The 24,603-nt window shown below is 45.4% G+C and overlaps 1 long non-coding RNA gene across 1 annotated transcript in view; it reads right to left on the bottom strand.

Moving 5' to 3' along the window:
- LOC122706474 overlaps nt 1–17,993 on the bottom strand; it is a 28,626-nt gene extending 10,633 nt beyond the window's left edge. The window contains exons 1-2 of the long non-coding RNA XR_006344400.1: nt 17,840–17,993; nt 9,887–9,957 (exon numbers count right to left, since the gene is read on the bottom strand). This is a non-coding gene — a long non-coding RNA (uncharacterized LOC122706474). The remainder of the gene's footprint in view (nt 1–9,886; nt 9,958–17,839) is intronic.
- Nucleotides 17,994–24,603: the final 6,610 nt, after the last annotated feature.

The following is a 24,603-nucleotide window of genomic DNA, read 5'->3' as shown; positions in this document are numbered from 1 at the left end:
GTAATGATTTAAAATTTCTAAAGCCAGAGCTATCAGCTTAAATTAATCAATTTCTGTCTTGACTAAAGCTTTTTGTAAAATAGCATTGGGATTTTCTCAATACATCTGAACTTTTCAAATGTGAATTTTATACCAGGAGAGAAGACAAATATACCTTCCCAGCCTAATAGTTCGATTCAAGGCATAAGCTTTTAATAATAATAGCTACACTTTCTTAAACTTTTAAATTGCATGAGTCTTTGTCTTTAAGTACATTATTTGATTTAATCTTCCCAACAGCCATATAAATAGGTACTATTAGTATCCCCATATTATGACAGAGGAAACTAATGTGCAGAGTGATTAAGTAACTTGCAGAAAAATTTCCCAGTGTCATCTAGATAGCCCTGTTTCCTCCTTTGTGCTCTTATTGCACATACGCATCTCATAAAAAGTTAACAATGCCCATTTTCTACTGAGAGAAAGCCCATTTATGTTTTGTGAGAGTTCAGGATGTGATTTGTTCAAAAAGCATAGATGGCAATTACTGTTCCGTGTTTTGCAGGCATGATTTCACTTTGTCTTCACAACAGCTCCATTAGCCCTATCAGTATCTTCATTTCTTAGGTGATTATCCTGCAATTCAGAGAGCTCATGTACCTTGCTTGCCATCACAGAGCCGGTAAAGAACAGAGTGGTAGGTTTCCGATAGAGCAATGGGCATTGGAATGCTACAATGCACAGATGTGAATGCATCCGTGCACTCTCAGTGGTGTCCGACTCTCTGTGACTCCAAGGACTGTAGCCCACCAGGGAAGAATATTAGAGTGGGTTGCCATGTTCTCCTCCAGGGAATCTTCCTGAACCAGGGATCCAACCCTCATCTCCTGTATCACAGGCAGATTCTTTACAGCCAAGCCACTGGGGAAGCCCACGGATGTGAGAGTTGGACCATAAAGAAGGTTGAAGGCTGAAGAATTGTTGTTTTCAAATTGTGGGGCCGGAGAAGACTCTTGAGAGTCCCTTGGACTGCAAGATCAAACCAGCCAATCCTAAAGGAAATCAGCTTTGAGTATTCACTGGAACGACTGTTGCTGAAGCTGAAACTCCAGTACTTTGGCCACCTGATGTGAAGAGCCGACTTGTTGGAAAAGACCCTGATGCTGGGAAAGGTTGAGGGCAGGAGGAGAAGGGGTGGCAGAGGATGAGATGATTAGAGAGCATCACTAACTCCATGGACATGTGTTTGAGCAAATTCCTGAAGACAGAACTCCTGGAGAAGGGGACGACAGAGGATGACATGGCTGGGTGGCATCACAGACTCAATGGACATGAGTCTGAGTAAACTCTGGGAGTTGTCAATGGACAGGGAGGCCTGGCGTGCTGCAGTCCATGGGGTCGCAAAGAGTTGGACACGACTGAGGGACTGAACTGAACTGAACTGGAGATGGTGGAGGACAGAGAAGCCTGGTGTGCTGCCGTTCCTGGGGTTGCAAAGAGTTGGACACGACTTAGTGACTGAACAACAACGAAGTGCTCTGATGCCCCTTTAGGAGAGCAACGTCTTGATTCATGCGATGAATCAAGTTGGGGTTGTTGCGCTATGATGCTTTTGATTGGGTAAGTTCATGCACTGGACCTGGGGCAGGGCCAAACGGCTCTGCTTACTAAAAATAGTGAGGAACTGAGAGACTTCACTGGCAGTCCAGTGGTTAAGAATCCAAGCTCCCAATGCAGGTGGCCTGTGTTTGATCCCTGGCCATGGAACTAGATCCTGCATGCCAAAAGTAAGACCTGGTGCAGCAAAAAAAAAGGGGGGGGGAGGAATTTTAAGTTCCCAAGAGGCAGAGAGAAAAACCCTGGAAGCTGGTGTGGAGAAAAGGGCACCAACAGAAAACCTTAAAGAGGAGCCAAGCACAGACTCTGGAGGAAAGAAATCCTGAGGCAGAAGTGGTGTGGCAGTGGTGTGTGTGTGCGCGCACACACGCACTCAATGTACACTCCCATCCCCTTCACAAACCTCACCAGGATATTGTCAGTAAAGTCCACCTTGCTCGCTGATGTGTGAGGACATTTTTTTAGGGTAACTTAGGCACCAAGAGCCAGATTACTGCAAAGCAAAACCAGAGACAGCTCATGTGATGCAAGAACCCCAGCCCAAGGTGCCGACTGACACCCATCCAGGTTACAGCAGTCACCTACAGGGGGCGCATTTCAGATCCCTCTTGCCAGCTACCCCATTCAACTGTACTCTTTAGCACTGCATTAAGTACTCCTTAGTGCCAGGTAACAGATAAGGGGGAAAAAAAGACTCTTAGAGGGTGCTTGAGACTAAACTTCTATACTACTTACTAGGAAAAGAGTACTTTGTGTGTGTGTGTCTGTGTGTGTTAGTTGCTTAGTCGTGTCCGACTCTTCGCAACCCCACAGACTGCAGCCCACCAGGCCCCTCCATCCACTGGATTCTCCAGGCAAGAACACTGGAGTGGGTTGCCATTTCCTTCTCCAAACGGAACTATAGAAAGAAAGATAGCTCCTTGTTCCAGCTTACAAAGTCTACAAGCAATAAATGCTGGAGAGGGTGTGGAGAAAAGGGAACCCTCTTACACTGTTGGTGGGAATGCAAACTAGTACAGCCACTATGGAGAACAGTGTGGAGATTCCTTAAAAAACTGGAAATAGAACTGCCATATGACCCAGCAATCCCACTTCTGGGCATACACACCGAGGAAACCAGATCTGAAAGAGACACGTGCACCCCAATGTTCATCGCAGCACTGTTTACAATTGCCAGGACATGGAAGCAACCTAGATGCCCATCAGCAGACGAATGGATAAGGAAGCTGTGGTACATATACACAATGGAATATTACTCAGCCATTAAAAAGAATTCATTTGAATCAGTTCTAATGAGATGGATGAAACTGGAGCCCATCATGCAGAGTGAAGTAAGCCAGAAAGATAAAGACCAATACAGTATACTAATGCATATATATGGAATTTAGAAAGATGGTAACGATAACCCTATATGCAAAACAGAAAAAGAGACACAGATGTACAGAACAGAATTTTGGACTCTGTGGGAGAAGGCGAGGGTGGGATGTTTTGAGAGAACAGCATCGAAACATGTATATTATCTATGGTGAAACAGATCACCAGCCCAGGCTGGATGCATGAGACAAGTGCTCGGGCCTGGTGCACTGGGAAGACCCAGAGGGATCGGGTGGAGAGGGAGGTGGGAGGGGGGATCGGGATGGGGAATACATGTAAATCCATGGCTGATTCATGTAAATGTATGACAAAAACCACTACAATATTGTAAAGTAATTAGCCTCCAACTAATAAAAATAAATGAAAAAGAAAGAAAGAAAGAAAGAAATTGATGTCGCTCAGTCATGTCTGACTCTTTGCGACCTCATGGACTGTAGCCTACCAGGCTCCGCCATCCATGGAATTTTCCAGGCAAGAGTACTGGAGTGGGATAACCCATTCACCCCTCACAATTACAGAAGAGAAATTGAGGCATAGAGAAGTTAAGCAACTGGGTCCTCATCACACAGCAGCTAGGAAGAAACATGGCTGGGACTTGAACTCAAGACACTCCAGCTTCAGAGCCCAGGATCTGAACAAATACTAAACCCCCCAGAGCATGCTGCCTGGAGTACAGTGCCTAGAGAACTCAGCAGGGCCCTCTAGCCTCCGAAATCTGGTTCCTGAGTTGACAGTAACCAGATTCCAGCTCGTATTCTTCCTCAGGTGGATTTAACGGGCAGTGAGGGTAAGGTCACTGATGCTTGGCTGTTGCTGGGCCCCTATTCTGAGGTGTTCATTAAAAAAAAAAAAAGACCCTAGGGATGGGATGAGACTCGAAAGCAGGTGTCCAGAGCCCAGGCTCCTCCCCAAGCTGAGAACAGTCTTCTGCGTCTGATTACACCTGCAGGGCAGACTTGTCTGCCCTTGGCTCACCTGCTGCTTCAAAAGGAGGCAGAGAGCCTGCAGCCACACAGCAACGCAAACGTGTCTCTCACCAGAACCCGGGGACCAGCACAAAACCATTTCTGATGTATTCAATGTTTCTGAAACCCAAAGCACACTTAACTGTTAAACACTGGTGTGGCTTAAAACTTCTGTCACAAAAATGGAATCTTAAAAATGTAACAGTTTTAAGAGTGGGAAATCCCCAACATCAGGGCTTACCCTGGCTTTACTTTTTCTCCCATGCCTCCCCCATCAAGACTAGATCACCACAGACAAGACGCCACGTGAGTGTCTCATTGGGGTGAACCGGGGCGATTTTGTTTCTTTCCCTGAGACTGAAAGAAGACGGAGGATGAATTATCTGGTGCAGCTGAGAAGTGGGAGGAGGGTTCTCCTTTTAAGGGGAACCATTAAGTTTTAGAGTCATTTTCACAGTAACATTAAGCCATTTACTTAGCAATTATGCAGGGAATCAATACTGATAGAGTGTTCCGTGAGCACAGCTGCACGCCAGCATCTGGATCTGCCTCTGGAATCCTAGAGGGCACATCTGCCAGCAGAGAGGCTCCTCCGGAGAGCGCCTCGGAGGTTGGATGGGAAACGCAGCTGCAGTATCAGCCAGTGAGGTCAGGAAGGGGTGGGCTGTCCTGACCACGCGAGAAACCCTAGACTTCGTTCTGTATTCTATGCAGAGTCAGGATCTGCGCTCCTGACCACACACACACAAAATGACTGCACTGGTAAAAATAAACTCCCAAAGCAATTGAGCATCTGTAATGGGCCAGGAGGGCTTCCCAGGTGGCTCAGAGGTAAAGAATCTGCCTGCCAATGGAGCAGACTTTGATCCCTCGGTCGGGAAAATCCCCTGGAAGAGGAAATGGCAACCCACTCCAGTAATCTTGCCTGGGAAATCCCATGGACAGAGGAGCCTGGTGGGCTACAGTCCAGGGGGTCACAAAGAGTCAGACACCACTTGGGGCGCACACACCAGCACTACCACCACCAAAGGGCCAGGCACTGTCCCCTGCACCCTGTGTGTGAGGCTTCCTAACAGTGAGGGCGCTGCTTGTATTATTCCTGTTTAATAAGGGAGGGCAGGATCGAGGGAGGACTTAGGTACTCAAGCCCAAGTATCTAGCAGCACCAAGACTTGAGCATGGGTATATTCTGATGTTGGAGCCCATGCTCCTAACCATCACCCTATATTAACTCCCAAGTAGGTGATCATATAGAGCTGTGCCAACAGATTCTGCAGCACTCTGGCTGGCTTGACCCTAGCAGTCATTTTTCAGAGTACCTACTCTGTGTCAAGGGGCTTTCCAGGTGTGACCAATGTAAGTGACTTAAGAGACATGGGTTCGATCCCTGGGTTGGGAAGATCACCTGGAGGAGTGCGTGGCAACTCACTCCAGTATTCTTGCCTGGAGAATCCCATGGACAGAGGAGCCTGGGGGGCTACAGTCCATAGGGACTCAAAGAATTGGACTTGACTGAGCGACTTAGCACACATGCACTCAGTATCCGACACATCCAGTGGACTGAAATGTAGGGAGCACGTCAATGGGAGAATCAGCAGATGGAGGTGTTCTCCACTGCAGGCAGAGCACCCACCCCGAACATTCTTCACTTGTCCCTTCTCATATTGCCCCGCCTGCCCTTTTCCTTCTCCCTTTCCCAAAGTGATGAGAAGGAGCAATCAGATGACTTACGATGAGGGGCAAAGCAACTATGTCTTCCCCTCTCTGAGTCATTCTCCAGATCTCTAGATATCAGTTCAGTTCACAGTTCAGTTCAGTTGCTCAGTCATGTCCAACTCTTCATGACCCCATGGACTACAGCACACCAGGCTTCCCTGCCCATCACCAGCTCCTGGAGCTTGCTCAAACTCATGTCCATTGAGTCGGTGACGCCATCCAGCCATCTCCTCCTCTGTCGTCCCCATCTCCTTCTGCCTTCAATCTTTCCCAGCATCAGGGTCTTTTCCACTGAGTCAGTTCTCATCAGGTGGCCAAAGTATTGGAGTTTCAGCTTCAGCATCAGTCCTTCTGATGAATATTTAGAACTGATTTCCTACAGGATTGACTGGTTTGATCTCCTTGCAGTCCAAGGGACTCTCAAGAGTCTTCTCCAATACCACAGTTCAGAAGCATCAATTCTCAGTGTGAGAGAGTCCAACTCTCACATCCATAATGACTACTGTACTTATCTCTAGACATATACAGGTATAAATTTATGTACATGTTTCAATATTCAGTGAAATGTGTCCCCTCACCCAGGTCCTACCCACCCTGTTTCCACCCCCTAATTCTACTGATTTGCATTTTCTTGTGTTTCCTTCTAAATTTGCACATACATATTTAAGACGTTACAAACTTAATAGTTATTAATCCTTCTCACTCCTGCTCATTTTCTTGGTGCTCTAGCCCTGTGAATACTGAGAGAGCATCTTCATTCTCTTCTATAGCTGCATACTATTCCATTTACAAATGTGTCATACTTACTTGAGTTTCCTCCTATTAAAAGACATTCTGATGTTCTCTATTTTTCTGTTCATAAATGGACACTTTGACTCCTTGTGTCTAGATCTCAATTCTTTAGAACTCCATGAAAAATAAAGAGGATGATGGACATCTCCAAATTTCAAAGAACCACCACTACAGAATATCAGAGCAAAGAATCAAAATGCACTCAGGAAAAGCTCCACTCTGAGAAGATCTTTCTATGCCAGGAGAGACTGCCATGTCCACCTTTTCCCAAATATTCCATTTCCAGACTTTCCTGGTCATCCAGGGGTTAAGACTCTGCCTGCCAGTGCAGGGGACATGGGTTTGATCCCCAGTCAGTCCTGGAAGATCCCACATGTTGTGTAGCGATTAACCCGTGTGCCACAACTACTGAAGCCTGAGCTCTGGAGCCCACGCTTCTCAATAAGAGAAGCCACCGCAATGAGAAGCCTGTGCATGGCAACTAGAGAAAGCCCACTCATAGCAATGAAGACTCAGCGCAGCCAAAAATAATTTTAAAAAATTCCATTCCCCTTCAGCTCAGAAAAAATCTGACACCTTGAATTACGCGATCTATACATAAAGCAGTTTTTAACTATAATTGGTGGGGGTTGGTTATTGAGATAATGTAAAACTCAGCCCAGTCTAGCCTACCAACTCAGGAGGAGTCCAAGCCTGGAGGTCTTTCCTTTGCCTCTCTGGCTGGGCCCATTAGGGGCTGAGCAATTGTCCTCTCCATGAAGACATTCACTTCCCCAGCGCAGCCCCCCGACCACCCCATCCAAGCCAGAGAGGTGTGCCTGCATTTGTGAAAATGTCACATCAGTGCTGGATTTGTCACCAAGAAATGATACGTGTTTCTTCTCTTACCCCTTTCAGATCTTTACTAAAAATAGCAGTCACACCTTAGAATGGGACCAGCACTAAAATAAGGAGAATTAGGACAATCTGCTTGCCTTTCGGTTTGTCCTAACACCCTCACCTTTTCTAAACTCGGTCACTGCATTCTACCTCCTCCCTCCTCCCACCCGTAGTAGCTGATGCTGTTGGTTCCCTGCCCACATTCTCTTAGGTACCATTTCAGGGTACAGTGGCCTGGCTTTCAATGACTAGCATCTGCATCTCTTTGCCTAAGGGCTTTCTGCAGCTACCAGTGGCCATTCTGCCCATATGCAAGGCAGACTGGAAGGGCTCAGGAATTAATGCCCAGTGCTCTTTCCCTTACATTCTACTACATTTGAGCACTGATGATGAAATACTTGGTGTAGCAATTTCTTGGCCATGAAGAGTGTTTCAGTGAGAATGGGTCAGAGAACACTTCATTAAAAAGTTCTTAGAATTTGCGCTGTTTCAAGAAATTCACCAAAACATCTCCAGTTCATCCCCTCCCTGAGTTATATTTAACACATGCTGTTCCAGGGGCTGCTCTGATGGGACTTGGTCTCATATCTTGTCCTACAAGTCCCTCACACCATCCACACCCTTTGGGCAATACTTGAAAATATCATCTGTGGGAGTCTCCTATTCCTGCAACACTGCTGCAAAATAAAAACTAGTGACTTATGAAATCAAGCGTTTATTTTTCTTATTCACGGGTCTGCAGATTGGCTATGGTGATGCTACTTCAGTCTGGGTTTGGGTCTGTTCCATATGACTAATCCTGGGATCCAGAGACAAAGGGCACTGGCTACCCAAGGCATGCTCTTCTCATGGTGGTTACAAGGGAAGCCACACAACGTAAGCATTATTTAAAGGCTCTGCTGGAGTCACAGACACTCACATTCCATTCGCTGAAGCAGGTCAGTGGCCAAGGCCACAGTCAGTGGTGTAAAAAGCATACAAGGTCCCAGATTGCAAGGGAGATGAGCGAAGCTCTGCTGAATAACACTTCAATCGATCACATCAGCTACAAGTGTGATTTCCAGGGAGGGAGGGAGGTCAAGTACATCTTCCCAAAGCCTCTGAATCTACAAACTGATACTGTCCTATCACTCAAGTCAGTTCTATAAGCTGCCAAGAGGCGATGATCTCAAAGGGACCTTTCTTGAGAGATCCCCGGGTATGTGAAATGGCATTCTCCCAGATTAGAGATCCCCAAGATGGAAAGTATCTAGTTGATCTGGGATAGTTTAAAAACCTACCATTTTACTTCTCATGATCTGCCCTAAATCAAGCTTTCAAACTTCCCTTTAGAAAGGATGGGACCTGAAGAGAGGGAAGAGGCAGATGTGGGTGGTTTATATGCTTCACCCTCAGTAATCAATGTCTAGCAATAAAGGTCCTGGCCAAGATACAGAATAGTGCAGTGGCCAGGAATAGCTACTCCTGAGTTTGACAACACACATTTGAATCTCTTCTTATGCTGGATACTAATTGTCTTTCCCACCCAACTCCTCAACTTCCATTTCCACTTCTGTCTCCCAAGAAGAATCCTCATTTTGTTAATGGAACTGCCCTCCTCAGGGAACAATGACCCACCTCCAACACAAACCTCAGCTGAATTGGCAGGGACTAGTTATGTCCCCTTTGCCAGTGACTGGTTCAAGAATAGGTAAGTGACCTAGAAGGGGCTGATGAGATAAACACCGTGGCTACGGGAAGAGTTTGCTGGAGGGAAAATATTCCATCATTGTAAGGAGAAAGCCCTAGAAAGAAACCAACCCTTTCTTCTTTTTCTGAACTTTGTTATGTCTAGATGTCACTGCTAGAGTCCTCTAACTTCCCAAAGATGAAAACAACTCAAAGATGGCAGAGCAGAGAGATGGAAAGAACAAACGTCCTGAGGATATCATTGAACTGCTGAATCAACCTTGCCTGAAGCTTGTCTTAACCGCGACCTTGCTTTTCAGTGAGGTCATGAAAGATCCTGGTTCCTGACTCTTGACTCACAGCTAAGCCAGCTTCAGCAGTCTCTACCCAGTCACTGACTACCACTGTGTCCTTGGGCAAGTCACTGAATTTCTCGAACTCCGTTTTTGCACCAAAACCTATTGCCAGGATTAAACGACAATAAGAATGAAGCATTTGAAAATTTGCAGTGTCTGGTGTCTAGTAAGGATGCAAATGACTCCCAGGCATGATTTTTATTATAGGGCTTTGGGGCACCATCAAGCAAGAAAGTGCAGGCCTGGGCTGAGAGTCATAACTTATGTACTTCTCTGTTTATAGTTGTCGTCCTCTGGCTGTTCCTTCTAGAAAGTTACTAAAAACCGCTCCCCAAAACCTGTTTTTATAATGGACTGAGAAGTATAAGGTCTCCTACCCTAATCTCTGAAGCCTGTGAGGTGTAAAAGCCCCGTGGTGAAGAGTACAAGGGGGATGTGTTTATGTCTTATTTTTTAAACATTACATAATTAACACATGATTTTTTAATATGAAAAAATGCAGATAAGCAATATGAGAAAACAAAAAGAAAATTTACTTACAATCCCAACACCCAAAGGAAAGCACTCTGAATACCATGTACATGTTCTTCCAAACTTCTTAGTTGGGGCATCTTTGAAAAGAGAGAAAAAATAAGCATCCTTGTATGCTACTTCTGAGAGTGAATTGGTGATGACCTTTTGGAGGGAAATTTTGTAGAGTCTTTGGAAATTTAAAAAATATGTATATTTTAATGCACCAACACTTTGGTTCCTCTTGACAGTCCCTTGGACAGCAAGGAGATCAAACCAGTCAATCTTAAAGGAAATCAACCCTGAATGTTCACTGAAAGGACTGATGCTGAAACTAAAGCTTCAATACTTTGGCCACCTGATGCAAAGAACTGATTCACTGGAAAAGACCCTGATGCTGGGAAAGATTGAAGGCGGGATGAGAAGGGGACGACAGAGGATGAGATGAGATGGTTGGATGGCATCACCGACTCGATGGTCATGAGTTAGAGCAAGCTCTAGGAGTTGGTGATGGACTGGGAATCCTAGCATGCTGCAGTCCATGGGGTCACAAAGAGTCAGACATGATTGAGTGATTGAATTGAAGTTTGGCTCAACAATTTTGCCTTTAGAATCCGATCTCTAGTACAACAGCAAGAGGTGTGGATTATTGGATAGAGCTTGCAGAATGCCAGGTACTGTTCTCCACATTTTTGTACCATCTCAGTTTATCCTCACTACCCATGAGGGAGATATTACATTTTTTATAACAGCTTAATTGAGATACATTTCACATACCATACAATTTGTGTACAATTAATGTTTTTTTAGCATATTCATCAAGTTGTGTAACCATCACCGCAATTTTAGAATATTTTGTTGTTATTGTTCAGTTCCTAGGTCATATACAACTCTTTGTGACCCCATGGACTGCAGCACACCAGGCTTCTCTGTCCTCCACTGTCTCCTGGAGTTTGCTCAAATCCATGAACATTTTAATCATCTCTAAAAGAAAGCCTCCTTGGTAGTCATTCCTCTTTTCTGCAACCCCTTAACCCCTGGCAACCACCAATCTCCTTTCTGTGTCTATGGATTTGTCTATTCTGGACATTTCATAGAAATGAAATCATATAATATGTGGTCTTTTGTAATTGGCTTCTTTCAGTTAGCATAATATTTTCAAGATTCAGCTACAAGCTACAGCTTGAATCAGAACTTACATCTTGTTAATGCCAAATAATAAATATTCCATTGTATAGTTACATGGTATTCTGTTATCCACTTATCAGCTGATGGGCATTGAGGCTGTTTCTACCTTTTTACTAATATGAATAATGCTGCTGTCAACATTTATGTACAAGTTTTTGTGTGAACTTGTGTCTTCATTTATCCCAGGTATATACATTGGAGTAGAACTGTTGAATCATATAGCAATTCTACGTTTAACCTTTTGAGGAGCTGCCAAACATTTTTCTAAAGTGGCTGCATCATTTTACATTCCCACCAGCAGTGCACAAGGGTTCCAATTTCTTTGTATCCTTGCCAACCAACACTTATTATCTGTCTTTTTGATTACAGACATCTGAGTGGATGTGAAGTGGCATCTCATTGTGGTTATTTTGCATTTCCTTGATGAGTAGAGGGAGGTAAATTATTATGTTTATTTCATACATGAAGAAACTGAGTCACAGAGAGGTTAATTAAGTACCCCTGGTTACTTAGTAAGTGTACAGACTCTTGTGAACACAACAGTATATGTAGAAGACAGCTTGCTGCAGTACTGTGAAAAAAAAAATCAGAACACCAGCAGGGGTTTATCCCTAGAGAAGACCATTCTCCAGTTTTCGAAGAATGAGGAAGGCCCATTTATGTGTACATGAAATGAACTCCAAGGCACATTGTTAGTGAAAAAGCCAGTCACAGGATCATGTGTACAAAATGAACCTACAGATAGAGTCATTGATACAGTTATGGATATACATGATATAGCTATAGATTAGAAGGTTATACACTAAACTCGTTAGGAAGCAAGCTCAAGGAGGCCACGGATCTTTTCATTGTGCTACAATATCACCAACAGGCTTCCCTGATGGCTCAGTTCAGTTCAGTTGCTCAGTCGTGTCCGACTCTTTGCGACCCCATGAATCGCAGCACGCCAGGCCTCCCTGTCCATCACCAACTCCCAGAGTTTACTCAAACTCATGTCCATCGAGTCGGTGATGCCATCCAGCCATCTCATCCTCTGTCATCCCCTTCTCCTCCTGCCCCCAGTCTCTCCCAGCATCAGAGTCTTTTCCAATGAGTCAACTCTTCGCATGAGGTGGCCAAAGTACTGGAGTTTTAGCTTCAGCATCAGTCCTTTCAATGAACACCCAGGACTGATTTCAGTGGTAAAGAATTCACCTGCAATGCAGGAGACACAGGGGATGCAGATTCAATCCTTGGGTTGGGAAGAACCATTGGGGGAGGAAATGGCAACCTACTCCAGTATTCTTGCCTGGGAAATCCCATGGACAAAGGAGCCTGGCGGGCTATAGTCCAGAGGGTCACAAAAGAGGTGGACATGACTTAGCAACTGAGCAGGCACACATATCACTGATACCCAGAACTGGACGTGTAGCACACAGTAGGAGCAAAATAAATATTTGCTGTTAAATGGGCAATTCCTTCGGAGAGAGGATTGGAAAACAGGAATATATACAGAAGAGCTCATGCTTCATTCTGCAGAGCCATGTCCTCTGTGAGTGAATCCATGTAAGTTGTATCATTTTTGACACACAAAAATAACCTGGATAAATACAGGTAGCAATGCAGGGATGATCTCTGCTTCCTGTAACTTGACATGCCAAAGGCTCTCCTAATACTCCACATTTAGGTCAAAGAGGAAAATGCACATGTCTAATGAAGCTGCTGTATTTATTAATATTAATGAATAAAAACTGTTTGGATGGCTTAAAAATTAAAAAAAAAACAACACCTGGAATTCTTGGGGCCTTTAGCAAGAGAAAAACAAGGCCCCCAAGAGAATTGGTATGGAAATGATACACAGCCTCAGTGTCTTCCTGAGACACATGAGGACCTTCCTGGCATCACCCCCCACTTCAAGTGCATACAGCTCCCTCCCAGCGGGGCTCCATCTCTGGGGCTGATCACCTGCAGGGGAGACAGGCTGGCTCCAGCCCTGCTGGGTATCCCAGTCTGATCAATAAGTTGTTCTTTCAGTTAACAGGAATCCAGTGTCAGGATGCCAGCAATTAATCTTGTTTTCATGCCTGAGAAGATCTTAAAAATCAATAAGCATTAGAAGGACACAGCCAAATATTTTCCTTTCTATTGTTTTTCAATATTTGCTTAATTTGTCATCCCTGATGAGCCCTCTGAGGAGGCCCAAAGATCAAGGGCTGCTGGTAAAACAGCACAGGTGTTCACATCACATTATGCAAGGGTAACCGCCTTGGAAGACAATTAAGAGACATTTGCAGTTGGGAGCCGGTTAGGAAAGGGACTAGGGGCTGTGGCCTGTTCTGGTATACCTAGGGTACAGGGCTGACCTACAGACTGCAACATTTACAGGTGACAAAATTCAAACAGTGAAAATGTCAAGTTGCACCAAAAATGATGGTTAGCAGGGGCCGGATGCTTTCAAATTGTGGTACTGGAGAAGACTCTTGAGAGTCCCTTGGACAGCAAGGAGATCAAACCAGTCAATCCTAAAGGAAACCAACCCTGAGTATTCATTGGAAGGACTGAAGCTGAAGCTCCGATACTTTGGCTACCTGATTCAAAGAGCTGACTCATTGTAAAAGACCCTGATGCTGGGAAAGACTGAGGGCAGGAAGAGAAGGGGGCAACAGAGGATGAGGCGGTTAAATGGCCTCATCGACACAATGAACATGAGTTTGAGCAAACTCAGAAAGATGGTGAAGGACAGGGAAGCCTCGCGTGCTGCAGTCCATGGGGTTGCAAAGAGCCGGACATGACTTAGCAGCTGAACAACCACAAGAGCAGAGGCCGGAGCAAGAGAAACATGAGCGGATGTACAGCAGGTTGCTCCGCACAGATGGAGACATTAGGGATTTACTGACACCCTCTCCATTTATTATGAGGAGGACATCTCTTCTCTGACCATGGGACGTTCTTTGACTATGTGCCATACTCAGGCCAAGAGCGGGCAGTGGGGTAGGGTCTGGCCACCATCTTGGACTCTTCCTTGAGAAATGAAGTATCTCCTGCCATCTCAGTAAACAAAGGATGTCACGGTCAGCAGCAATTATATTCACCACTAATCGTGAGCTGGTGAATCCCAACGAAACTCAGGAAGGAAAGAATACCAGCTCTCTGGAGAATCCCAGGGACGGGGGAGCCTGGTGGGATGCCGTCTATGGGGTTGCACAGAGTTGGACACGACTGAAGTGACTTAGCAGCAGCAGCAGCCATCAGATCCTTGCTCCTCCAGGCTCCTCCATATCTGTGACCTTGGGCAGGTTACCGAACCTGGCCATGCCTGTTTGCCTCATCTCTAAAATAGAGAGGCTAATTTTGTAGGCTCCTGGGAAAGGCACAGTGAGGATTAAGTGAACTAATCTAGATCAAGTGCTTAGAACTTAAGTGGTTGCCAGATGATAATGGCTCAATACTCATTAGTGACATCTTTCTGAAACACAACCTCCTTGCTTACACCCAGATCAGGACAAAATTCTAGCCCTCCTACCCAGCCCACAACTCTACAGGACCAGCTTACCTTTCCCGTCTCACCTCTTGGTGACTCTCTGCTTCTCACTCTATACTCACATTCAATGTCCTTTTGTTCCTCTAGCAAAACAGATTACCAGGCCTTCATGCACAAAACAGACTACCATGCCATTACCTCCGCCTGGAGCCTTCTCCTATCAGTTCTTCCCCAACCCCCTGCCTACGGACCATGCATCTCTCAGGTCTTAGATGATGTTTTCTTTGGGAAGCTTCTCTCACCTATCAGATCCAAGCAGGAGCACTTCTTTATGTTTCAACTATATCTTACTTCCCATTAATGCCCTTGCTACACTGTATTTTAAAATTTTTATTATGAAAAGTCAAACCCAAAAGAACAGTACCATACTACAGTGAACTCTCATATACTCCCAACTATTGATAACGTTTCCCCATATTTGCTTTGTCTCTAAATATGTGTGTGTGTGTGTTTGTGTGTGTGTGTGTGTGTGTGTGTGTGCGTGCGTGCGCGTATGCAGGTGGTGGTGGTGTTTAGTTGCTCAGTTGTGTCTGACTCTTTTTTGACCTCATGGACTGCAGACCACCAGGCTCCTCTGTCCATGGGATTTTCCAGGCAAGAATATTGGAGTGGGTTGCCATGCCCTCCTCCAAGGGATCTTCCCAACCCAGGGATCGAGCCCAGGTCTCCTGTTTCCAAGCACGTTACAGGCAGTGTGACCTTTCAACTCAAAACATTTCAGCTTGCATCTCCAAAAAAGAAAAAATAAAAGTTAAGGGTTATTTTCCAATCTAAACTATAACACCCTAATAGCACCTACAAAAAATGAGTCATTCTCTAATAACTGAATACTTGATCTGTACCCAAACTTCCCCAACCCCCCCCCCCCAATTTCCTTTTCTGTCTTTCTGCAAGATTGCGTTTGAATTGCTCTTTTCCTTGAGCTGCAACTCTAAGAGGAATGGAATGTGTCCCTTTGCTCCCCTCACCCCAGCACTCAGCCCTCCTTGGTAGGAATTTTTTGTAAGAATAACCTCCGTGTCCCACCTCTTCCTGCATCAACATGCCAGAACCCGGACCCCCAGAGTCTCAACCACTGGACCACCAGGGAAGTCCTTGTATAGATCCTTTTAAGACAATCACCAGGAGGAGTGGAGAAAGAAGCTGAGAACAACTGATATGGCTGAATTATGCACCCCCAAATTTATATGTTGAAGCCCTGTGCCCAACCTTGAAACATAACTATATTTGCTGATGGGGCTTTAAAGTGATGACTAAGTCAAAAAGAGGCATGTAGCATGGGCCCCAGTCCAGTCTTTACAAGAGGGATTTGGACACACACAGAGATAGCAGGGTGCACATACACAGAGAAAAGGCCACGTGAGGACACGGCGAGAAGACACCGTCTGTAAGCCACGGAGAGAGCCTCAGGAGAAACAAGCCCTGCGTACACCTTGATTTCCGCCCCCAGCCCCCAGAACTTATTTGTGAGGAAATACATTTCTGTTGTTTAAGCCACCTAGTCTGGGCTATTTGTTTCGGCAACCCTCGCTGACTAAGACAGACTGCTCGGAGGCTGGGGGACTCAGGAAAGAGTCTTAGGCACGTGCCTCAAGGGATTGGCAGTTTAGAAATCCCCAAAGTTAAGGAAGGAGGGTGTTCTCTGTAGTATCCACAACATCGTATGAAGAGACAAAGAAGCAGGTTTAACACCCAGCAGGCCCAGCCAGTGGGGGAGGAAGACTAGTCTCCATTTGGATGCAATATTGGAGGTCTAGGTTATTGCACAGACCTTGAAGTATCAGCTACTGAGCTGAAGCAGTGTTGGAACTAGAAAGGTAATCAGAAGAATGAGGCAGTGGACTTCCCTGATAGTCCAGTGGTTAACAGACTTTATCTCCCGGTGCAAGCGGTGTGGGTTCAATCCCTGGTCTGGAATCTAAGATCCCACAAGCCTCTTGGCCAAAAAACCTGAACATAAAACAGAAACAATTTTGTAACAAATGCAGTAAAGACTTAACAAAAAAATAGAAAGGCCCATCATAACATCTAGCAGCAAAAAATATGAAAAAAAAAAAGGAGTCAGGGAGCTGCCCTAATTTTCATCCCATGGCAAGGAAAGAGCAGGGCAGCACATACACACACACGAACATTAGAGGCAGCAATAGACACAAATAAAGCTGGCTTCCTGAATATACCTGGTGAGTTCTGCTTATTTAATATCTGTTATCTTACTTAGCCTGTTACTGGCCAAGTAAGCAATGGCATTCATTGAGCAATTATTATCATCCAAATTCCTTCCCTGTCACCATTGGGCAATTCCATCCTCCTTGAACTCGGCAAAAGCTAAGAAACAACAGGCAAACCGCAGAAGAGCTTCTGCATTCCTGGAGCTGACAACTCAAACGCTGATGTTCTACAAAGCCAGGATCAGAACACCACCCTCCGTAACTCATGATCCAGAGAAGGAGACTAGCTCCCATCCAGCCAAAGGGTAAAGCAGGCTTCAGATTCACACAAGGCTCCAAAGAAAACTGAGTTCAAATCCTGACCCTGCCACCTGACAACTGTGTGACCCTGGGCAAGATACTTAATGCCTCTGTACTTCCATCTCCTTGTCTATACAATGGAGATGATGGAAATACCCATCCCATGGAGTTTATGTGGAGTAAATAGAGTTTATTATATGGAATAAATGAGGAAGCAGATACAAAACATTTAGAAGCTTGCCCGACACAGTAGTTAGCATTACACATAGTAACATCTAGCTAGTATTATAGGTCAGTGCCCCTCAAAGTGAAAGCTTACAATAACCTTGGTTTGCTGTAAAGGACATTAGACAAGAAGTGTGGTGATGCAAGCACAGATTCTAGAACCAGACTGCCTGGATCTGAATCAAGCAAGAATGTAAAGCGCGTGCTGTAACTGTTTGCTCTAATTGCTAGCAATGCTGTCAGATACCTGTAGTCATATATATGTACACATACGCAATACACAGAGTAAGAACTTAATTATGGCAGCTATCATTAGAGAGCGAGTCTTCTCTACAAACCCACAGAGACCCTGAAGTTGCTGGTCACCCAGAGACATCAGAGGCGTTGAGTGGGGGCTCTGACAGGAAGTGTGCTGCAGAACTCGACCTCAGCCGCTTTGGCTTCTTTGCCTACCAGCAGACAGTGGCTCTCAAGCCAGCAGGGTGTCTTGAAATCAGAAACCCACCCTCCTGGGGCTGGACACTCAGCCGTCACCTCCAGCCCCCATTCCGTGCCAGAAGCTCTCAGCCGCTTCTGTGTTACCTGTCTGCTCGCTTCCTCCAGGGCAGGGGAGGTTACCACAGCCCTTTGGCCTCCCGAGAAGATGACATTTCGATGCGGCCCAGCTATCCCTGGGCCTGACCGTCCACTCGGTTCCCACTGCCCTGGGCCCTGAGGACTGGCAGAGGAACAGGCGGAAAAGATAAAAAGCTGACAACCCCCTGCAGGAAATAATTGTTCAGCTGATTCCAGAACTGAAAAACACAAGTGTAACGTCGGAGAAAGGAGAGCAAAGTGCCATTCAAGGCCATTGTTACAGCCTCCTCTCTGTGTATGGAGGAAACAAAGAGGCCCTGTGTGTGTGAGGACAATGGCGTGTGTCCCCAGCCCCTGCTGTGTTACGCCTGGGGACGGGAGGACGGGAAACGAGGCCACAGTACCCTCCTGGGCCTGGCGCGCTGTGGACTCCACTGATCACTGCCCTCAGCCTGGTCAGAGATGGGAAAGCAACTTCAGACTCCCAGCCCATGGTGCCCTGTAGTGAGGGGCAGGGGACACCCGTCAGGAGTGACCGATCGGGTCCAGGCTAGTCTTCCAGGCATGGCGAATTGCCAAGTGACCCTTCCTCTCCCTCTCCTCTTCTCTCACCAGTTTTCAGAGGCTCACCACAAGTCAGAGCTGAAAAGAATCACAGCTATCTCGTCTTCAAACACTCCGACTCTCGGCTCTCATGAGGGGGCATCCGGCCCGGACTGTCGCCTGGCTGTGTCGCACCTCAGCTGCCGTTGGCGAGGCCAGATGAATCCTGACGTAAGAGCATCCCCGGGACCCCCTCAAAGGCCAGACACTCTGTTGTGAGCAAACTCACAAAATGAGGCTTCTGCCTTTAAATCCTGGTTCTGCCACTATCTACTCATAGATTGTGAGGGTTCTTTTTTTTTTCCCTGTCTGAGCCTCAGTTTCCCCGCCTATAAGCAGAGATCATTCTTGGGTTACCATGGAGATTAAATTAGTTCATAGGCATCTCAGTGGTAAAGAATCCACCTGCCAATGCAAGAAATGCAGGAGATGCAGGAGATGCAGGAGACGTGGGTTCGATCCCTGGGTCAGGAATATCCCCTGGAGAAGGAAAGGGCAGCCCACTCCAGTAACATTGCCTGGAAAATTCCATGGACAGAAGAGCCTGGCAGGTCCATGGGGGTCGCAAAGAGTCAGACATGACTGAGCAACTAAATGACAACAATGTAAAATTCACAAAACATTACTTGGCCTGTAACAGTTGCTTTAGAAGCAGGAATGACAAGTTAGATGCTCACATTACACATGAGATTTGCTTAGGCTCATGAGGAGAAAGGCATGAGGATGGCTGGAATCCCAGGGTCTCGAATACCCAAATTCAGTCTCGCTGCTCACGATGGCCTAAGTTTGCCCCATTAGGTCCCTCAGGGAAGTTGGGCGCCGATAAATACCCTCAGGGATGAGGCAGGTGGCCAACTGTGACAACAGGAAGCAGTTGGGAAAGTGGGAACCCAGCACCCGGGCCAGGATACAGAGGCAGCCAGAGCTCAGCTTCGGGCAACCACTGCAACATAGAAAGGTGGCAAGAGCATGACCCCACTTGTTGATTTTTAAAACAACCCAGAAACCTGGATTTTTATGTCAAATTTCCCAATTTTGACACATGTTTCCTGAGGCATTGTTAGTGCGAAGTCAGCCTCAAATCATGTGCCTCGTGATGCTTGGTCTGGACACAGATGTCATTTTCCATGCCAGGCCACGCCTGTCGTTTTCAAATCTTCTGCCCTCCACTTGCAGGCAGATTCCCTGTCTGCTGATCAGGCCACTTCAAACCTACTCTCTGACTTGGAGTAGGTGGCCTAAGATCAAAAAAGATGAGCAGCCCTGTCTCAGTCCAGGAAATGGGGGTGAGGAAGAGGTCAACCAGGGAGAAGTGAGGGCTCTCCCCAAAGGACCGCAGCCCCTTGGCCTAATCCGTCTCCTGCAGGCATTCCCCTGATATAGCCTGGACTTGGCAGTAGGACCAAGATTGGGAGCTCAAGCCCCTGTAATCTCCATCAATCACCTCAAATGAACATAAGCAGTCTAAGTGACCAAAAGTGCTGGGTAGGCAAAAGCAACTTCAAAACAAGATTGCTCATAATGAGATACCACTTCACACCCACTAGGATGGTTACCATCAAAGAGACAGATAATAACAAACGTTGGTGAGTATGTGGAAAACTGGAGCCCGCAGACATTGCTGATGGGAATGTAAAATGGTGCAACCACGATGGGAAACAGTCTGGCAGTTCTTCATAAAGTTAAACACAGAGTTACCACATGACCCAGCAATTTTACTCCTGGGTGTATACTCCGAGAGGAATGAAAACATAAAGCTACACAGAAACTTGTTTGAGAGTGTTCACAGCAGCATTATTCATGATGGCCAAAGGCAGAAACAAGCCAAACATCCATCAAATGATGAATGGATGAGCAAAATGTCGTGTATCCACACAATGGAAATTATTCAACAGTCAAAAGGAATGAAGTGCTGAAACAGGCCACCAAAACATTAGGACACCCCATGAAAACATTAGGCTGAGTGGAAGCTAATTAAAAGACCACATTTCATAAGATTCCATTTATACGAAAAGTCTAGAATAGGCAAATCTATAGATACAGAAAGGAGATTAGAGGTTGCCTAGGGCTTGGTGTGATGAAGAGAGTTGGCAGAATGATAGCTAAAGGGTATAGTTTTTCTTTTGGGAGTGATAAAATATGTTCTAAAATTGGCTGTGGTGATGGTTACATAACACTAAAATCCATTGAACTGTTACACTCTAAGTGGGTAAACTGTATACAGGACTTATCTATCAGTAAAGCTATTACCAAAAAAAAAAAAAAAAAACCTCAAAACTAAGATTGTTGCCTTTAATTACCTTCTTTTTTCTTTTTTTAAAGATTTTTTTTTCTGATGTGGATCATTTTTAAAGTCTTTATTGAATTTGTTATAATATTGCTTTTGTTGTTTATGTTATGGTTTTTTGGCCATGAGATATGTGGCAGCTTAGCTCTTCAACCAGGGATCAAACCCACACCCTCTGCATTGGAAGGAAAAGCCTTAACCACTGGACCCCGAAAGAAGTCCCCTTAATTGTTGTTTAGTTGCTAAATTGTGTCCAACTCTTTTGTGACTCCACCGACAGTAGCTCACCAGTCTCCTCTGTCCATGGGATTTCCCAGGCAAGAATGCTGGAGTGGATTGCACTTCCTTCTCCAAGGGATCTTAATTACCTTCTATTAAAAAGAAATTCTATCCATATCACTCTCTTCACTGTAGCCACACTAGAGAAGACAGGTCAAGAGCTCTAAAAGGGTGGTTTTCCTCAGAAGCACAGGCCTCAAACAAGGGTAACCAACTAGCTTGGTTTGCCTGAGATAGTCCAGTGTTAGCACAGAAACTCCGGTGTCCCAAACATAGATGGTTGACGACCCTAATGCCCACTCTTTCCCAGAGCACAGGAATGTTCTGCCCTTCCATGCAGCCAATGGCTAGAACCAAGTCTCCATATAAATAATCTTTCCCCATTTGGGGTGTAAGTCATCCTTAGTCAATGACCCTTTTGACCCTCTAATGGTCAGAAGGTTTTGTTTTTTTCTTAATTATTGTTGCTCCTAATTTACAGATGAAGAAACCGAGGTTCAGTGATGAAATAACTAGCCAGAATCACACAGGAGCCAGAAATTGAACCTGGATCTTTTTCCAAAACCCAAGTCACCCCTTCCACTCATCATCTCGTCTCTTACCATACCACTGGGTTGAGTGTCCAGGAACACTATGAGATTGTTCTTGGCCCCTGGGGAAGGTAGTCAGACAACCAGAGAGAAAAAGCATGAGCTTTCAGCTACAGGAAGACAGGAGACAGCACAGACTCTGGAGCTAAAACGCTCAAGTCTGGGCTTTGCCAAAATTTTAGTTGTGTGAACTTGGACAAGTTAACTTGACTTCTCTGTGTCTCAGTTCCCCCTTATGTAAAACGGTAAAAATTATAGTACTCTGTGTGTGTGGGTGTGTATATCACATCGGATTGCTATAGGAAGTAAATAAATCAATAAGTGTAAAATGATTAGAATGGAGTGTGGCACATGTAGTAAGTCAATCTATTTAATACATTTATTTAATAATACAAATGTACATTTATTAAATAAATTGGTGTCATTAAGTAAATGAAAGCAAGCACAGATCCACATACCCAGTACTGGAAAGATATCAGACTAGGTTTAACAAAAACCAGAATGTGAGACCAAATCATGCAAGTAAACCTAATTCGTTCTGCTGCTTCCCATGTAAATGTTCCTGGCTGAGAAACTGCTAGAAACTCTTGGGGCCGTAGACACACCTTTAGCCTCAACATGGCGGTGGCAGTGTGGGCAGTCCTGGCAAAATGGGATGGTCTGACGCCGGGTTGCAGGCCCTGCCTGGCACTGACTAAGCCCAGGATTCCCCTCACCGCATGCCAGCCCACAAGGGCACGGAGAACTGTTAGGTAGCTCCTTCCACGGGGGCAAGTGGGTGTGTGATCAACATCATTTTTTGATCAGCATCAGCTTCAGCTGAAGTTCAAGAGGCTCAGAGAAGCTCAAGAATTTGTTCAAGGTAAGTTAACAAGGAGAGTTCGAATTCAACCTGAGGTTAAATTCTAAAGCTCCTATGCTTTTCTGCCTCCATGGAATAGTTGTTATTGCTATGTAACAAATTACCTCAAAGCTTAGCAGCTTAAAACCACAAACACTCATAAGGCCAGAGATCCAGGAGTGGTTTAGCTAGGCAGTTCTGGCTTAGAATCTCTTGTGAGGTTGTAGTCAAGGTGTTGGCCGTGGCCACTGTTATCTCAATGCTCTACCAGGGCTGAGAATCTGCTTCCAAGCTCGGTCATGAGGCTGTTGGCAGGCTTTTTAGTTTCTGGCTGGCTATTGGTCAGAGGCTTCAGTTTTTCACCACACGAATCTCTCCAGAGAACTTTTCATATCATGAAAGCTTGTTTTCCTGGAAGCAAGAGATTCAGGAAAAAGAAATCAGACAAGAAAAAAAAAAAAAAGAGTACTGACAAGCTGTCTAGTTTATAACTAATCTTAGTTTAAACTACGTTAACTAAAAGTTAGTTTACAACTAATCTTAGATGTGACATACCACCACTTCTGACACCTGCTGTTGGTCACACAGACTAATTGAGGCACCATGTGGGAGGGGACTTCACAATGGTGTGAATACCAGGGAGCAGGGGTCATTGAGAGCCATCTTGGAGGCTGATGACCATTCTGCCCATCTTCCCAAAGTAAGACAGAAAGCACAGACCTGCAAATAATAAGGTAATATCCTAAAGAAAAGTCTGAGAAAGTAATTTTAAATTAATTAATTAATTTTAATTGGAGGCTAATTACTTTACAATATTGTGTTGGTTTTTGCCATACATTAACATGAATCAGCCAGGGGTGTCTGAGGGGTTGTTAACAAACATTTAGTTCACTCAAAGCAGTGGGTGGCCCTATGGATACAGGCAGAAGTAAACCTAGAGTTTACAGGGACTAATTGGCAGAAAAGAAAAATCAAGCCATGTGGTTCTGGGAGAAAAGAAGAGGGAGAAGCCAAGAAAGAGAGCTGGAATCAGGACTCCAGGACAAGGTGGACAATCTTCTAGTCCAGATAGAGGTTCATTCTCAACAGCCTATGTCTGTTGTCCTGGGTCTGGACAACACCCCCACAGAAAATGGGAGACCAAAAGGAAGAGGCGGGAGAAATAGAAGGCAGAAAAACTAATGACCAATTTCTGGATTCACAGTTAGACATTCTTTCTCTGGCTTAAATTCATCGGAACCTGTTTCGAGCCAAATTTCATGAAGGAGCTGGGGATGGAAAAAGAAAGAGACAACTAGATAGGAAAGATGCACAAGGGAACTGTCAGAGGTTGGGGGATGGAGGGCAGAGGGGGTAGGTGGTTCCTTCAAAACCAAGTTCCAGGACTTTACAATTTAAATCTATTCCAAGATGGGATCTAATCACTGGGCAAATCAAGAGTCCTGTACTATCCACTCAAAACCATCCTTACATTCGTTACAATTATTTTGTTGAATCAATGAATTAAATCACTTCCATGAACCACCCCTCCCATCCCCGCTATAGGTGTCATAGGAACCTAGTTAGGTAATATCTTTCATTGGATTCCCTTTCTACTCCTTCCTAAAACTTCCCCACTCGCTTATCAGAATGGATCTCCTCCAGGACTAGAGAAAGTCATCAACACCTCATTTGGATAAGGTTAATAATACCAGCTCCTACCTACCCCAGGGACAGAAAGGAAATTGAACATGTGAAAGCAATCTTCGAGACAGGTGGGGTGGGGGGTGGGGGGTACATTCCAAGAATTTGTAATGACATGCACAGCCATATTTTAATTCCGAGCGGCCGGGTACGATGATCACCCCAGAACAGCTACGTTTCCAAGGCGCTCCTCAAGCCTGCAGACGCAGTTCCCCAATCACCCAGTCCACGCACACGAGCCAAGAAAATCAGTTTTCCCCGGACCTGGCGAGTAGACAAAGTAAAGTGGCTCAGTCGTGTCCTACTCTTTGCGACCCCATGGACTGTAGTCTATCGGGCTCCTCCGTCCATGGGATTTTCCAGGCAAGGGTACTGCGGTGGGTTGCTATTTCCTGCTCGAGGGATCTTCCCGACCCAGGGATCGAACCCAGATCTCCCGCATTGTAGGCAGGCGCCTTTACCACCTGAACCACCAGGGAAGCCAATT

This window comes from Cervus elaphus, chromosome 1 (genome assembly GCF_910594005.1).
Source record: "Cervus elaphus chromosome 1, mCerEla1.1, whole genome shotgun sequence".
NCBI lineage: Eukaryota > Metazoa > Chordata > Mammalia > Artiodactyla > Cervidae > Cervus > Cervus elaphus.
This window is presented reverse-complemented; position numbering and strand designations above follow the sequence as displayed.